Raw genomic sequence first — 16,992 nt, forward strand, 5'->3', positions numbered from 1 at the left:
AAGCATGACAACTCTGACCCGTGGACCACACCATAAACATCATAAACAGTATAATAGCTCTCTCTTCATGAAAGCCTGAGTAATCAGCAAAGTATAAAAAATTAATTTCTCTGTTGCCTTTCATGATTTTATTCAGCTAATTTTTCAATTAGTAAAAACAAAAATGATTCTTTTCCTGAATTTGTAAATTAATATTTATATGTTTCTTTTCTATCTTATTTGTTATATCATAATGACAACTGGATATTAGTAAATAATAATCAGCGTGAAAATGCTTTAATAATTCGTTCATTCAATATGCTTTTCACTTAAAGAAGCAGTCATGCGTTCATCTTCATAATATTTATCGATATTCTCACAAAATCCAAAGATCCAAAACTAAATCTGTATTTACCTTTTTATACAACGGTCTTTTATTTACAACAATATTCTATCACTCACGGTTTATAAAATCGGAAATCTAATTTTCCATTCTGAAAGCTTGTTTTATTTTAATTGTCCTTCAATGACAGTAGTAGCGAAACAGATTAGTAACACTTCTTGACTCCTACTGAGAGATCCTGTGCAATAATGATGATGTATTACTTTTAACAAATGTCAACACTGATCAATAGTGTCATTTTTTGTTGATGTTTTTAAGCTACATCAGTTGTGTACTGAAAGCAGTGTTTGACAAATTTTGTATTCTTTTTAGCCGTAAATTAGGAATATTTTGATAATAATATTAGAACTAACAAATGTCAACACTGATCAATAGTGTCATTTTTGCTGTTGTTTTAGGCTACGGAAGCTGCGTACTGAAAGCTGTGTTTGAATTTCGTATCAAAAGCCGTAAATAATGAATATGTTGATAATAATACTAGAACGAGTACCCTTATCTATATGTATGGTTACACTTGGCATCAGATTGAATCCTGTTTGTAAGAAGATGATCTACCAAGGTTTTCATCATTCCAATTTTAAGAACAGCAAGCATTCTGCATCTGTGTGACCATATACTAGAATATAAATCTTTTGGTTTAGATATGAAAATAATTTTCTCTCCTTTTCGAATGACTATCACAATAGGACATACAACAAATCTAACTTCCGTTTTCGTAAGCTAGGTTAAAGATGACGTCTTAGCCTTTAAATGCGTATTCCCGTAAAGCAACACAATTTCAGAGTAGTAAGTTTGTAAATATGCCAGGCTATTAAATTTCTTTAAATACGATTCTTGAAGAATAACAAGCAATCTGTTTCTATTTTAAGTTTCATAATTTTAAGCCGATGCCCTAAGTTACTGTATAAGCTTTAAGCACTACCAAATTAATTTATTGAGCGCAAGGTAACCCTTCAAGATGTTGCATCGGTTTGAGAGAGAGTCTTTGCGAGATTTTGATATTGGATAATGATACAATTGTAAATTGTAGAACACCGATGCTCGAGCGAAATAAAGAAAAACCAAACGGCAATATGGGCAAACAAATCTAAAAATAAAGTCATCATTTGTCCGACAGTCAAACAACCTCATGACATATCGAGATATTTGTTAGATAACTTAAAAGATAATCATTGTACGTATTGTACAATTATACGAGTGACCTGCAAACAAATTTCTACAGACTAAAAGTATTTTTTCTACAGTAATATGTTGCCTTCGATCGTGGTTTACGCATGTTCTGAATAAACTGCCATAAACGCGTGTTTACACACATACAGAATAGAATACGAATAAAAACTGAATATGATTGCTACAAGGCGTTCTGAATGTGATACCTAACGAAAATAAACTCTACCTGACATACCTTTTCAGTGGCACTGTAGTACATTTAAATGTAACAATGGGTTAAGTATAATGATTGAATCACTAAACATCGTACATATATAATAGGTCAATTTTTATTTTTTTCAACATCCAACGATGGTCATTAAATTAGTTTTGCTGAATAGAAATTAAAAAAAAGGTTCAGACACAATGTTGAGTATCACACCAATAGAATCCTGACTTTCTTATTTATATACATAAGATGTATGTTTCATTATTATACATTATTTTGATTGACTAATAGCAATCTCGGGTCATTCTTTATTTCAAAATGAATTGCTTAAAAGTGTAAGATACATGATGACACACATAAAAAAAAAACTTGATAGTAATCGTGTTTTCATGATCTCAGCGAAAAATGTAAATATATGTATTGAATGCGTCCGCACTTCATACAAAATGTACTTCGGTCAACGCTTTTACACCCCAATGAATTTATAAAACAAGTATTCAATTCTTAAATTTGCCGTCTGCTTGTGAAATGAATGCAGTACTGGTGATCACTGATCTTAATTTACCTGTACAGTCCAGGAATTTAATAAATAAATAAATAATCCAATAAATTCCTGGACTGTACAGGTAAATTAAGATCAGTGATCACCAGTACTGCATTCATTTCACAAGCAGACAGCAAATTTATTGAAGGAGCATTTGTACACTAATCTTTTATTTATTTCTGTCAGCAATAGACTTACTGCACAAGAAAATATTTTTTTACAACGATTAACCTGTATGAAATGAAAATGTACAAATGGAAAACGTTAATAATGTTGCAAACCTAACAAACATATAACTACAGATGTAACCGTACGGTTAGGCATTTGTCTTTGCTATGATTCTTAAAGAACGGACAAAATTGCGAGTTTAGTTATTGTAATTTCAAGGAATGCTCCCAAAAGATAATTGTTCAAATTTTAAATGCGAGTTTGTATTTTTAATACCTATGCTGTCGACATGTTCGCAGCACACAGTCATAAACAGTATCTATTTACATCCGATATTAAACGATATTTGCATTTTCCTAAGGAATGCTCTATATCTACAGACCAATCCAACCTCGCATTATCTAATATCAAAAAAGATAAAGGGATTGTAGATCGACATCGACCATTTTAACCGAAACTGCAAAAGAAATTGAAAATATATTAAAGGTAAAGCAATGAAAGTCCAATGTCATTTGAACTGTGAAAGTTTTTCAATCCACAGTTAACGGACTGCAATAAATTTTGATACTCTGCAATATTCGTTCTCAAAATGGATTGTTTTGAATCTTTGCAAATTGACTAAAATTCTAGGGTTTTTTGCCTGAAATCTAGGAGTTTTAACAACTTTATATCAATCTTAGAAATAAAGGCAATTCTCAACATCCTTCAAATGCATCCTGCAATAAAAAAAGAAATCAATAATATACATACTAAAATTTTAGCATTCCTTTTTGTAAGTTATATTTTACATTTTAAATTATACAATTTACTAAATATTTAGCCTACTGAAATTTTACATTCAAAACTCAGTGCTAAATTTTTAGCTTTCAAAGATTCTCATTTCAATGTTATTGGCTCGAGTTTTAATCGTTTGAGCAATTTGGACAAGAACAGTTAATTCATGAACAAAAATACTAAATTTTTAGTAAGTAAAAATATTACATTTTGCTCGAAAAATTGCAATTTGATTTTATTGTAATATAGTTAATTGTAAATTATAAGCCTGGTACCTTTGAAAAGCACTTAAACGTACTGCATTTCTCACAAAATTCATAAATTGGCATCAACATGCTTAATAGTCTATCATCAAATTATACTAATCGACATTTTGTGGGATTTTATTGCTCTAATCTGTAGGTATGATGTGGTTTGAGAAGGTTTGGTATTCTTTTCGATATTTCACGTTTTTTGACACGGCATTGTCGATGTTTTCGCCAATTGAATTCTGAGTTTGCCTTAGGCATCAGCAGCCTGTTACTATACAATGTACTATAACTATATTATATTCCCCATTTCCATTCTCAATTTTATTAGACAACCCCCCTTTTTCCCCTTCTGATAATGGCTGGATCTGTCCCTGTATCTTGATTTCAGAATACTAAGTAACACAGGTACTTGTTCACATGAAAGTTTTAAAGAAACACAATAGCTGCATTTGCATATTTATGACACGGTATTATCGCTAAATCTTTGTTATCATCCTACTTTTGTATACTTCAAATTCATATTGTATACCAGTACTGTTTATTTAATGTTGTGTCTACATATATGATACGTCGTTTGTTTTAATAACAATATGTAAACCATTAAGATTAAGTCAAGACAAGACAAACTTAAAGAGGGGTCAGTTTGGCTTTGGACAGGCGAGTGAAGATGTCCAAAATATGAATAAAAAAATACTTGAATAAATGTATAACAAACAACAGTTGACTGTGCTGTTTGAATACATATCTATCAGCTATAGAACTTGTACATGACCATATGGGTTCAGTAGATTGTTTGTTTACATTTTATCATACATATAACAACTAGAAAAACAAGTCAAATATAAAGAAATACTCACGTAAAAGATTCCTGATGTTTCCTCCTGTTTTGGTATGATTCTTTCTCTAAATAAAATTCTTATTGCAATTTATAAAACAGAAAAAAATTATGTTTTTGCCATTTAACTATAAATAAAAAATAAATTTGCGCCATTTTGAAGTCTTTCAAACGCTTTAGACAAAGGATAAATCAAGGACTTTTCAAACGTTCAGGTGATTTCAGCATTTAAAGCGCTTTTATGTTATGACTTTTGTCTCCTAAATGCTTGAATAAGTGTTTGACCTTTTATATTATTTGTTTTAAATGGTGTTTCAACAAAGGAAGCAATTATAATATATTTCTAATTTAATTTTAACTGCTCTGATGTTATTACCTGTCATCACGGACCAGTCCGTATATATACAGGTTTTTGAGATAAATTCATTAATTAGTGTTTAACTATTTGTCCCATACTAGTATCATACCGTCAGTTCTTTTATGTATCCGCGTGGGACACTGATAAGTGATTAGAATCAATAATAGTTGTAACGACAATTATCCCTATCACACACATACTCAAATAGACTGTCAATATGCAAATTAAAGCGTAAGATCAGTTGAAATTACATTTGTTATAACAGATATTATTTCGATTTTTTTTTAAGAAACCATGCCAGCAAAAAAGGAGTTTTTATTCTGCAATTCCTTTGATTCCCTAGAATTGTCCAATAATAAATATTTAAATAAAAAAAAAACCTAATATTTCAGTCCACCAAGTGCAGCTGACAGTCAACTTTGTTGTCTTATCTTTTTGCTCATTTGGTCGAATAGCTCTTCAACTGTTTCTGTTGTTTTTCTTACATTCTCGTCTTTCAAATATCAGGCTCTGAGCGTAAATGATTAAGATCAACCCGGAAAAGCGCTTTGGACGCATGCAATATATATACCTTTTTTTCATTTTTTTGTTGTCAACAGTTATCTTAGTCTGACTTCAGTAACAAACTGTTTTCATAAGTGCTGTAATATGAAATGTATGACACAACGTAAGGAGGAGGATATAAGGTAAACTTTGTTTGCAAAAGAGGGGCGAAAGATACCAGAGGGTCATTCAAACTCATACATGTAGATCGAAAATAAACTGACAACGCCATGGCTAAAAAAGAAAAAAAAGACAAACAGACAAATGATAGTACTCATGAAACAACATAGATAACTAAAGACTAAGCAACACAACCCCACCAAAAACTGGAGGTGATCTCATGTGCTCCGGAAGGGTAAGCAGATCCTGCTCCATATGTGGCACTCGTCGTGTTGTTTATGTTATTACACATCCGGTATATAGTCTACTTCGGTAGGTCATATTCATGCACAAATGAAAGGGGATTAATGTTACCACTTAAGGAACATATACAATATCATCTGTGAAACTGTTATTCCATAACGGCCACCCGTCTCGTGATGGCGTCTGTTACATTAACGAAGGGATGATTTTAACTTCACCATTTGGAACTCTTGGTTTAATAACTTCCTTGTGAGCAGCAATCCTCTACCAAGAAAATCCTGTATTGATAGGAAATACAAGATCGGGAAAACCGTATCAATTTAGAGATATATACTCAGTATGCAGGCGCTGGCTGCTAGAATGTTCACTACTAAGACCCTCATTGTCAATGTTTAGATGTAAGTCAAGATAAAGGCCGACTTAACTGTATCTGTTTTATCCGTTATCTCATGCTCGATGGGATAGATGCGTTCAATATAGTCACAATAGCAATTGCGATAGTGGACACAATGATACAGTAGTATTTGTTAACTCGTGCAAAGTTAGGATTTTTGGAAGGAAATACCTATGCTTCCGAATGTATATATAATATGCATGATTATTTATTTGTAACTCCGATTCTTCCACTTAAGCATGTTAAACTCACTTTCTCATTCATTGGTGTGGGAGGAATCAAACTTTAGAGATAAGTGCCAAACAAAAAGTAGTCGACATTTCAAAATCTTTGCATAGACATTTGTTAACTCATTTAAGCTCTCCTGCTGAAGAAGCATTCATAAAAGTACTCCGGAGGCGCATTGTTTATGAAATGTAATGCGAGTTCTTTATGCTATCAATGCTAAAAAAAAACTTCAATTTTCGGAGAAAGCATATAATTTTTGTTTAGGTCTGTTAAGTGAGCTGATGTTTCATACTAGAATCATAAAACAGTGTGGTCCTGGCCATTGATTGACGACCTAAACTATCCCATTGACTGGGACAGATTAGGAAGTCGGTAACAATCACTGCTCACTATGTACTTGTTAAAGACACTGAATCTGTGGGGTCACCAAAAGTTCTCAACACCTAAATAAAGCAATTCGAAAAACGAATCCGGATTAATACGATGTGTTGATTTATATCAATAATATAAATCAAAACATAAAGGTTATTCCTGAATAATTTTTTGAATTATTTTATTATTAAAGGTGTTAAGAACCTTTGGTGACCCCAAAGTTTAAATTATGTAAGAAGTAAGAAGCAAGCAATGGTCGTTACAGACAAACGTTCACCTAATCTGTCCCAGTCAATGGGATAATTTAGGTCGTCAATCAATGGCCAGGACCACACTGTTTTGAATATGATTCTAGTACCATATGGCTTATTTACTGGTTGAAATTGATCTTTTATCTGTAGATAACACTTGTATTGATGACAGAAATGATAGGGTCCTGATATTTTATATGCTTTAATATGCTAGAAGCTCAATCAACATTTACCCTAAACTTGGTCTCTGCTTTTGAATAATCTCTTTGAACTGTTTCTCTAGATGTTATTCCTGACAATACAGTTTCTATGTATGTTCAACTTGCCGTTTGTTTTCGTTGTAGTTCAGTGCTTTTGATGTTCTGTTTTCCTCTTATTAATTGATTGTTTGGTTTTGACTTGTAATTCGAATTTGTTTTATTGTTTGATTAGATTTAAATTTATGACTATTGAACAGCGGTATACTTCTGTTGCTTTAAAGACAATCAAAGAGTTTTTTCATGATGAAGGCTATACTGTAATATTCATATCCTTGTGTCTTTGGTTGGTGAGTAGACCATAAGCAATCATGAAACCTAATTACCTAACTAAAAAAGTTATTCCAGGTATGCATGTAGGATTAATGACTTTGAAGGAGGAAAATAAGAAATAAAACTGTCACGTTGAGAAACTTTAAAATACCCAATCAAGAGAGTCTAAGTTCCCAGTACAACAGTAATTGAAAAAGGACATTATTTTGTCAAATGAGCTACACAAGTAACAAAGTAACAAAGCCAAAAAATCAACAAGCTGAATGATACACAATAATACATTAAAACAATAACAAACAATAAAAACACATAAACCTGGTTGAACTAAAACATTTTTCTATTTGTTTTTAAATAATGGCCTGTACCAAGTCAATAATGTGACAGTTGTTTATTAGTTGGTCCGTATCTATAAGCTTTCGAGCGTTTCTTTTGGCCAGGCTATAAGGGATTGTTTTACATAGATATTTTGTTTGAAGTTTAGTATTTCGGTTGTTCCTTTATTTTCTTTTAGCGACTGATGCGTTTCCCTTAGTTTTTGTTTGCAGCCTAGATTTGTTTCCTTTTTATCGAATTATGAATATTGAACATTGGTTGCCTATATTAGGAAATTTAATGAGAAATTGTTTCATTAATACATAAAAAAACACATTTCCGTGAATCAATAGACCTTGAGACCTTTGAAAATGCTACAAAAAATGAATGTTCATTCAAAATATGGCCTTTTCAAATATTTTTTTCTGTTTATTGTTTTTCAGTGTGTTTTTTTCTGTCAACAAATCAATAACTACTAGTAACTTATATATGATTAAAATAAAGACAAATGGTAATCAATTGTGTACTAATTATGTATCATGACCTGTTGTAGTTCTACTAGTAAATCGGACAGACAGGACTATAATAGGAATATGGTAAGGTGTCGCATAAGTACATTCTGAACGCTGATTTAGTCCTTCATGTCTATATCCAGTGCATCTCAAACAAACTGGTAAAATGTGCACTAAATGATGGGCATGATAGGTTTTAAGTTCATGCAATAACCTCATAAAATCTTCTACACCTATATGTCCCCGTGAATTAAGTCCATTTGAATTAAGTAAATAAAACTCATTAATGACAGAACGATACATTGGTTTGATATAAAGTGGATGAATTGCAGCATCATTTTTTGCACTGAATTTTAGTGGCAGAAGCAGTTTAAAAAAGTCGGTTAGAACTTTTCAATCAGTGGAATAAGAAGAGCTGTTCTGCTCTCTCTGCATCTTTTTACTTCCCTATTTTAATTTACTAAGTGTTTTAGTAAAACGTCTAATGTAAAATTGCGATTATATTATCTATTTAAGATACTAACCAAGTCATTTAAGAATAAGCTACTAAACCAGATACCCCCATGTGCTTCAAGAAAAAGGCTTAAAGTGACATGATGCACAGCGATTCTGTTTACTTGAAATATTCAAAAGCTAATCAACAGAGCAACAAAAAGTATATATTCAATATGTTCCGCAACGTTTATTCACCCTTTTCAGATTGTTGAAAGAGGAATTAACAAAACAGATTTGAAGCTATATGTTCAAATCCGCATGAGCATGCCCCTAGATACTCTATTGGTAAGCTTTGAAATGAGGCATATACTATTTTAGTAATTGGGGGCAGCAGTCCATTGGATTATTCAAAATAAGCTGTTTCTTAATGCTCACGCTTATTTCGACATTTAGGTTCTCCGTGACTCTCCTTATAGGCGTTGCGGGGCATATTAATTTTATGCCTTTGGTTCCTCTTTTGATTGGCTTTCGAATGAGGTCTAAGACATATAAGTAATAAGGGGCTGAAGAGTCGCAGCAGTCCATTTCATTAATCAAAAATGGCTCTTTCTTATTCTAATTTGGCATTCATGCTCTCCATAACCCCTAATATTGTTATTAAGTCACTTACTGTGTATACCCATTTTGTTCCATTATCAACAAGCTTTTAAAAAGTTTATTTACTGTTCTGTATATAGGCGCTAGAGGCTCGCACCAGTCAATGCCATTACTCAAAATAAGCAATTTCTTAATGTTTACGCGTATTTCGACATTTAGGTTCTCCGTTACTCCTCTAATATGCGTTGCGGAACAAATTTACTATATACATTTACACCTTGTGTACCTCTATTGGTAAGCTTTCGAATGAGGTATAAAATACATCTGTAATTATGGCCCGAAGTGACGCAGCAGTCCTTTTTGTTATTCAAAGTTGGCTAATTCTAAATTTTCATGTGTATTTTGGTATTCATGACCTCTGTAACCTCTCTAATAGTTATTGCGGCACATATTTATCATATCCATGCATGTTGTTCTTCTATCAACATGCTTTATAAGGGTGTATAAACTTTTCTAACAAAGGGACTAGTGGGTCGCATCAGTCCATTTCATTAGTTAAAAGAAGTTATTTCTGTTAATGTTCACGCGTATTTCGACATTTAGGTTTTCCGTGACTCCTCTAATTGTGGAACATATTTACTATACACCTAAATGTATATATATTTTGCTCCTCTATTATTTAGCTTTCGAATGAGGTGTAAACACTATTTTTTTAATTATGGGACGAAGAGTCGCAGCAGTCCATGCATTCTATTATTTAATATATCCATTCCATCATCCAAATTGGATATTTTTGAATTTTCATGCGTAATTTTTGGCATATAGGTCCTCCGTAAACCCTTATTGTCGTTGCGTCACATATTGTTTCAAAATAAGCTATTTCTTAATGCTCACGCGTATTTCGACATTTAGGTTCTCCGTGACTCTCCTTATAGGCGTTGCGGGGCATATTAATTCTATGCCTTTGGTTCCTCTTTTGATTGGCTTTCGAATGAGGTCTAAGACATATAAGTAATAAGGGGCTGAAGAGTCGCAGCAGTCCATTCCATTAATCAAAAATGGCTCTTTCTTATTTTTATTTTGGCATTCATGCTCTCCATAACCCCTAATATTGTTATTAAGTCACTTACTGTGTATACCCATTTTGTTCCATTATCAACAAGCTTTTAAAAAGTTTATTTACTGTTCTGTATATAGGCGCTAGAGGCTCGCACCAGTCAATGCCATTACTCAAAATAAGCAATTTCTTAATGTTTACGCGTATTTCGACATTTAGGTTCTCCGTTACTCCTCTAATATGCGTTGCGGAACAAATTTACTATATACATTTACACCTTGTGTACCTCCATTGGTAAGCTTTCGAATGAGGTATAAAATACATCTGTAATTATGGCCCGAAGTGACGCAGCAGTCCTTTTTGTTATTCAAAGTTGGCTAATTCTAAATTTTCATGTGTATTTTGGTATTCATGACCTCTGTAACCTCTCTAATAGTTATTGCGGCACATATTTATCATATCCATGCATGTTGTTCTTCTATCAACATGCTTTATAAGGGTGTATAAACTTTTCTAACAAAGGGACTAGTGGGTCGCATCAGTCCATTTCATTAGTTAAAAGAAGTTATTTCTGTTAATGTTCACGCGTATTTCGACATTTAGGTTTTCCGTGACTCCTCTAATTGTGGAACATATTTACTATACACCTAAATGTATATATATTTTGCTCCTCTATTATTTAGCTTTCGAATGAGGTGTAAACACTATTTTTTTAATTATGGGACGAAGAGTCGCAGCAGTCCATGCATTCTATTATTTAATATATCCATTCCATCATCCAAATTGGATATTTTTGAATTTTCATGCGTAATTTTTGGCATATAGGTCCTCCGTAAACCCTTATTGTCGTTGCGTCACATATTGTTTCAAAATAAGCTATTTCTTAATGCTCACGCGTATTTCGACATTTAGGTTCTCCGTGACTCTCCTTATAGGCGTTGCGGGGCATATTAATTTTATGCCTTTGGTTCCTCTTTTGATTGGCTTTCGAATGAGGTCTAAGACATATAAGTAATAAGGGGCTGAAGAGTCGCAGCAGTCCATTCCATTAATCAAAAATGGCTCTTTCTTATTTTTATTTTGGCATTCATGCTCTCCATAACCCCTAATATTGTTATTAAGTCACTTACTGTGTATACCCATTTTGTTCCATTATCAACAAGCTTTTAAACAGTTTATTTACTGTTCTGTAGATAGGCGCTAGAGGCTCGCACCAGTCAATGCCATTACTCAAAATAAGCAATTTCTTAATGTTTACGCGTATTTCGACATTTAGGTTCTCCGTTACTCTTCTAAAATGCGTTGCGGAACAAATTTACTATATACCTATACACCTTGTGTACCTCCATTGGTAAGCTTTCGAATGAGGTATAAAATACATCTGTAATTATGGCCCGAAGTGACGCAGCAGTCCTTTTTGTTATTCAAAGTTGGCTAATTCTAAATTTTCATGTGTATTTTGGTATTCATGACCTCTGTAACCTCTCTAATAGTCATTGCGGCACATATTTATTATATCCATGTATGTTGTTCTTCTATCAACACGCTTTCTAAGGGTGTATAAACTTTTCTAACAAAGGGACTAGTGGGTCGCATCAGTCCATTTCATTATTTAAAAGAAGTTATTTCTGTTAATGTTCACGCGTACAATGTATTTCGACATTTAGGTTTTCCGTGATTCCTCTAATTGTGGAACATATTTACTATACACCTAAATGTATATATATTTTGCTCCTCTATTATTTAGCTTTCGAATGAGGTGTAAACACTATTTTTTTAATTATGGGATGAAGAGTCGCAGCAGTCCATGCATTCTATTATTTAATATATCCATTCCATCATCCAAAATTGGATATTTTTGAATTTTCATGCGTAATTTTTGGCATATAGGTCCTCCGTAACCCCTTATTGTCGTTGCGTCACATATTGTTGATACCCATTTTGTTCCTCTATCAACAACCATTCAAAAGGTGTACGACATTTTCTGTATCTAGGGGCTGATGGGTCTTTTATATTATTAGAATAAGTTATTTCTTAATGTTCACGCGTATTTCGACATTTAGGTTCTCCGTTACTCCTCTAATAGGCGTTGCAGAACATATTTACAATTCACCTATTGTATCTCTATTGATGAGTTTTCGAAGTGGGTATAATGTTTTTCTCTGTTTGTTTGTGACGTCTTTCCCCTAAATCCATTGTATGTTGGATGTGTACGGATTGATTGTTTAGTCTTAGAGGCATGATTTTTTTATTAGTTGTAAGTGGCTTTGAACTAGCTGTCAGAAAACTGCGAGTGCTCTCAGATCTGTTCATTGTGTCTTTTTGTGTCGGGATGTATAAGTACCCGGCCACGTCCACTTGTATGTTTTGTATGTTTTGGTCGATGCCACTGCTGGTGGACGTTTCGTCCCCGAGGGTATCACCAGCCCAGTAGTCAGCACTTCGGTGTTGACATGAATATCAATTATATGGTCATTTTTATAAATTTTCTGTTTTCAAAACTTTGAATTTTTCGAAAAAACTAAGGATTTTCTTACCCCAGGAGTAGATTACCGTAGCCATATTTGGAATAACTTTTTTTGAATTTTGGATCCTCAATGCTCTTCAACTTTGTATTTATTTGGCTTTTTAACTATTTTGATCTGAGCGTCACTGGTGAGTCTTATGTAGACGAAACGCGCGTCTGGCGTATAAAACTATAATCCTGGTACTTTTGTCTGTCTGATGAGTTAAGCCTTTTTCAACTGATTTTTAATAGTTCGTTCTTATGTTGTACTGTTATACCACTGTCCCAGGTCAGAGGGAGGTTTGGGATCCCGCTAACATGTTTTACCCCGTCACATTATTTAAGTATATGCCTGTCCCAAGTCTGGAGCCTGTAACTCGATGGTTTTCGTTTGTTTATGTGTTACATATTTGTTTCCCGTTCATATATTTACATAAATAAGGCCGTTAGTTTCCTCGTTTGAATTGTTTTACATTGTCTTATCGGGGCCCTTTATAGCTGACTATGCGGTATGGGCTTTGCTCATTGTTGAAGGCCGTACGGTGACCTATAGTTGTTAATGTTTGTTTCATTTTGGTCTGTTTGCGGGTAGTTGTCTCATTTGCAGTCATACCACATCTTCTTTTTTATATAATATATGTATGAAAATACAGGCTAACTGGTCGCAGCAATCCATTCCATTCTTTAAAATAGTTTTTGTTTTTTTTAAATGCACGCGTGTTTTGACATTTATGTTCTCTGTGACTCCTCTAATATGCGTTGCGGAACATATTTACTATGTACCTTATGTTCCTCTATTGATAAGCTTGCGAATAAGGTATAAGACATATATGTAATTTTAAAGCGTCACAGCAATCCGTTCCTTTATTTAAAATGTCCATTCCATTATTCAAAATTGGCTATTTCTGAATTTTCAATCGAATTTTAGTATTTATGTCCTCCATAACCTATCTTACGTCATTGTGGCACATATTGTTTTATATCTATTTTGTTCTTCTATCAACAAGTTTTCAGAAGGTGTATAAAGTGTTCTGTCCGTAAGGAATGGCGGGTCGCAGCAGTCCATTATTCAAAATAAGCTATTTTTTAATGTTCACGCGTATTTCGACATTTAGGTTTTCCGTAACTCCTCTAATAGGCGTCGTGGAACATATTTATTATATACCTTTTATTACTCTTTTGGTGAGCTTCGAATGTGATATAAGATATATCTGTAAACTAAAAAAAAGACAATGTATGATATTTTTTATCAATGTTTTGGTATATATGTAGGTCGTTTATATCGTTTTTATCATTTACAAAGAAAATTCTGTTAAAATAGATAGGGAAATCACCTCGTTTAAGCTCCGAAAGTAAAAAAAAAAATAGATAAAGAGGAAAATTTCAAAGAGTGACTTTTTTTCTAGTATATTAGTTTGAATATTTGTTTGATAGCACCAAATCGACGAGTTCCAAAATACGGCATAAAGACTAAGTACTAGTGTTACAGTCATTTTTTATTTTATTTCATTAGGCATTTTTCAATTTGAATAATTAAATATAAACTATATCATTATTTATTATTCATGATTTAACATAGAATAGTGAATAATGAACTATTTCATTATTCATTATTGAATTTTGAATAATGAAAAATGAATAATGAACATACTTCAGCGCGGTAAATATTGCACCTGCATTCTATGAATGTTCTCTCATTAACCTTGTTATAGTTTATCAATCATCAAAATTTATAAACCTCGAAAAAAATCTCAAAAACCGTGGTCAATAAAAGTCGTCATATCAACTTAAGGTTTTTGTTCTTTATGAAATGGAATATCGCTCCTTTAGATGTTACGACTCCCTTTTTACACCCTAATCGATTTAGAGCTGAACTATATTGATTCCAACAAAGAAAATCAGAAGATGGGTACCAAACGCATGTGTTTTGTTTTTATTTTGTCTGTTAGTTTGCTGTCTCAGTGATAAATATTTTACATCTTTATTCAATACTTACATAATTGTGTCATGCATATCAAGCGGCGTGCACAATAAGCTTCTTTTTCATAGAAAAGGCAATCGTATAGGTTTAAGAAAGTTCACCAAATTATGAAGAAAGATTGTGATACTTTCTAAATAACTATTGCCAGAACGGCTTTGGGTGGGATTCCGTCTTTGGGAACGATCCACAATGCGGGGTACTAGCTCTTTATTAACACACAAGTCGGCAGTTCAATACAGTAAACATAAACAAATTGGTAAAGTCCAAATTCATTTTATTAAGTCCAAATATAAAGTATCAGTATTACAACTTAGTTATTTTAAATCAAAAACAATGTATATGAATGCGATGGAAAATCCGAACGCAGTTCATGTGCTCTTGTTGGCATATCCAAACGGAGTCCCTGAATATAAATGTATCTTTCTTTAAATACCAAATAGCGTTGCTTACAACAAAGTTTGTAATGGTCATTTCGTCAACAGAAATTAGATCACAAATTGAATACGTTTATCAAAGAGAATTACGATAGGTGATCAATCTATCGGTGAATTAAATTATGTGTATACATGTATTTGATATGACCGTATAAAAGTTGCATAACGAACTTGTAACATGTTTGCATTAGCTTAAAGTTTAAAAGGTTATTGACAAACAGAAATTTATGATCTTACATGTTTCAGATGTAAACAAATATTTCGGACATGTAAATTCATAGCGACTTTCGAGATCATTCTTATTATTGAATAAATTAAATACGCATGCAGTATACGAAATGTACATAATAGAAATCAATATAATTAGACAGTTTGAAATATAAAATTTAGTACCAAAATAATGTGTGACAACTATACGTTTTATTTAGAAAATATAGTGTGTAACAAATTTAAAAGGCAATTTCACTTTGCTGAATAAGCATTTAACATTTGCACACATCAACAAGGGATATGCACCTATTTTCAGTTTATTTTAAATTTGTGTTCACCTAATATTTGTTATGATAATACAATGTGTCATTTTCAATGAAGAAACGGCCGTGTGGTACGCCAATTTCAAAATGATGTAATTAAAATGCCTACATTGCATATTAATACACTAATCAGTTTAGACAGGCAAGTGCACGGCTTGTAGAATATGGAATTTACGAAAATGTTTATTAGGTCGATGTTATTTGAATGTTACAAAATGACTATGTTATACATTTGTACTATGAATACGCAGCTCATCATAGTTTCTCTAATAATCCGCAGTGACTCTGTCTTTTCATAAGATTGACTGTAATTGCTATTTAAATCGGTTTAACTATATTAATAACCTTGAAACAACATCTTGTGTGTCCTAGCTAGCTATATACCTGTAGCCCAAAAGGCTTCGACTTTTACTTCTAGTCTAACATCCTACAAACTGCCGTAAAATAAGTTTCATCATTAAGATTCTTGAACAGTCTATAAATACACATGGAAAAAGGTATTTTGAAATTGAAAATAAAAAACGCTCTATATTGTTTTGTGATATAAGTTATTGAAATAGGACTATTTAAACATTATTTAAACATCGCTTGAGTTTAATCGAAATAAATGTCGACTCGATAAGTTCTATTTACTGTTCCCGTAAACAGCATAACAACTGCGTTTATCCTCATTGTTTTCAACTCATAACCTGGGTAAAGTCTCTTTTTTATTACTGTGCTATAATATGGATAATGCACAGTAAAAGTGTGCATAAACTACATCAGATATTTTGCACAGTGTAAAATACTCTGACCTGTAGGAGCATACCCTGGATTTTGTAATTCCATTTGATTTAAAAAAAAAACAAAAAAAACAACATCATCGTGTGTAGCGAGACTAGCAAAATTTTTGACAATTCTACGATTAAACATTGTATTTGTTTTCCATTCAATAGGTGGGAACTTAATGTATGATTTATTTTTGTATTCAATGTAAATCCAAATCAGTGTTTAAAAGTCCAACCGATAAAAACACATTTTTTTTGGTAATTTCTTGGCTGGCAAAACTGTGATGTATATCTATCTATCTGTATTCTAATTTAGCTTATATACTTTTTTTTGCTTAGGGGCAAGCTGAAGCACGATTCCGGGTGCGGGAGTTTCTCGCTGCATTTAACACCTATTGGTAACCTTCCTGCCGTTCTTTGCTCTTTGGTCGGGTTTTCCATACTCAATTATTTTATTTTTTTATTTTATGCTCGAATTTAAGGAGGA

The 16,992-nt window shown here is 32.7% G+C and overlaps 1 protein-coding gene and 1 long non-coding RNA gene across 5 annotated transcripts in view; both read right to left on the minus strand.

Annotated features, from left to right (window-relative positions):
- Nucleotides 1-16,992, minus strand: part of LOC143044349 (ras-related protein Rab-26-like) — a 188,879-nt gene that overhangs the window by 87,996 nt on the left and 83,891 nt on the right. The window lies entirely within an intron of this gene.
- Nucleotides 13,622-15,202, minus strand: LOC143046612 (uncharacterized). Its single transcript, XR_012969183.1, has 2 exons — nucleotides 14,787-15,202; nucleotides 13,622-14,008 (listed from the first exon to the last, which is right to left on the minus strand). It is a non-coding gene; the product is annotated as an uncharacterized LOC143046612 (long non-coding RNA).

The sequence above is a fragment of the Mytilus galloprovincialis genome, chromosome 9 (genome assembly GCF_965363235.1).
Source record: "Mytilus galloprovincialis chromosome 9, xbMytGall1.hap1.1, whole genome shotgun sequence".
Lineage (NCBI taxonomy): Eukaryota > Metazoa > Mollusca > Bivalvia > Mytilida > Mytilidae > Mytilus > Mytilus galloprovincialis.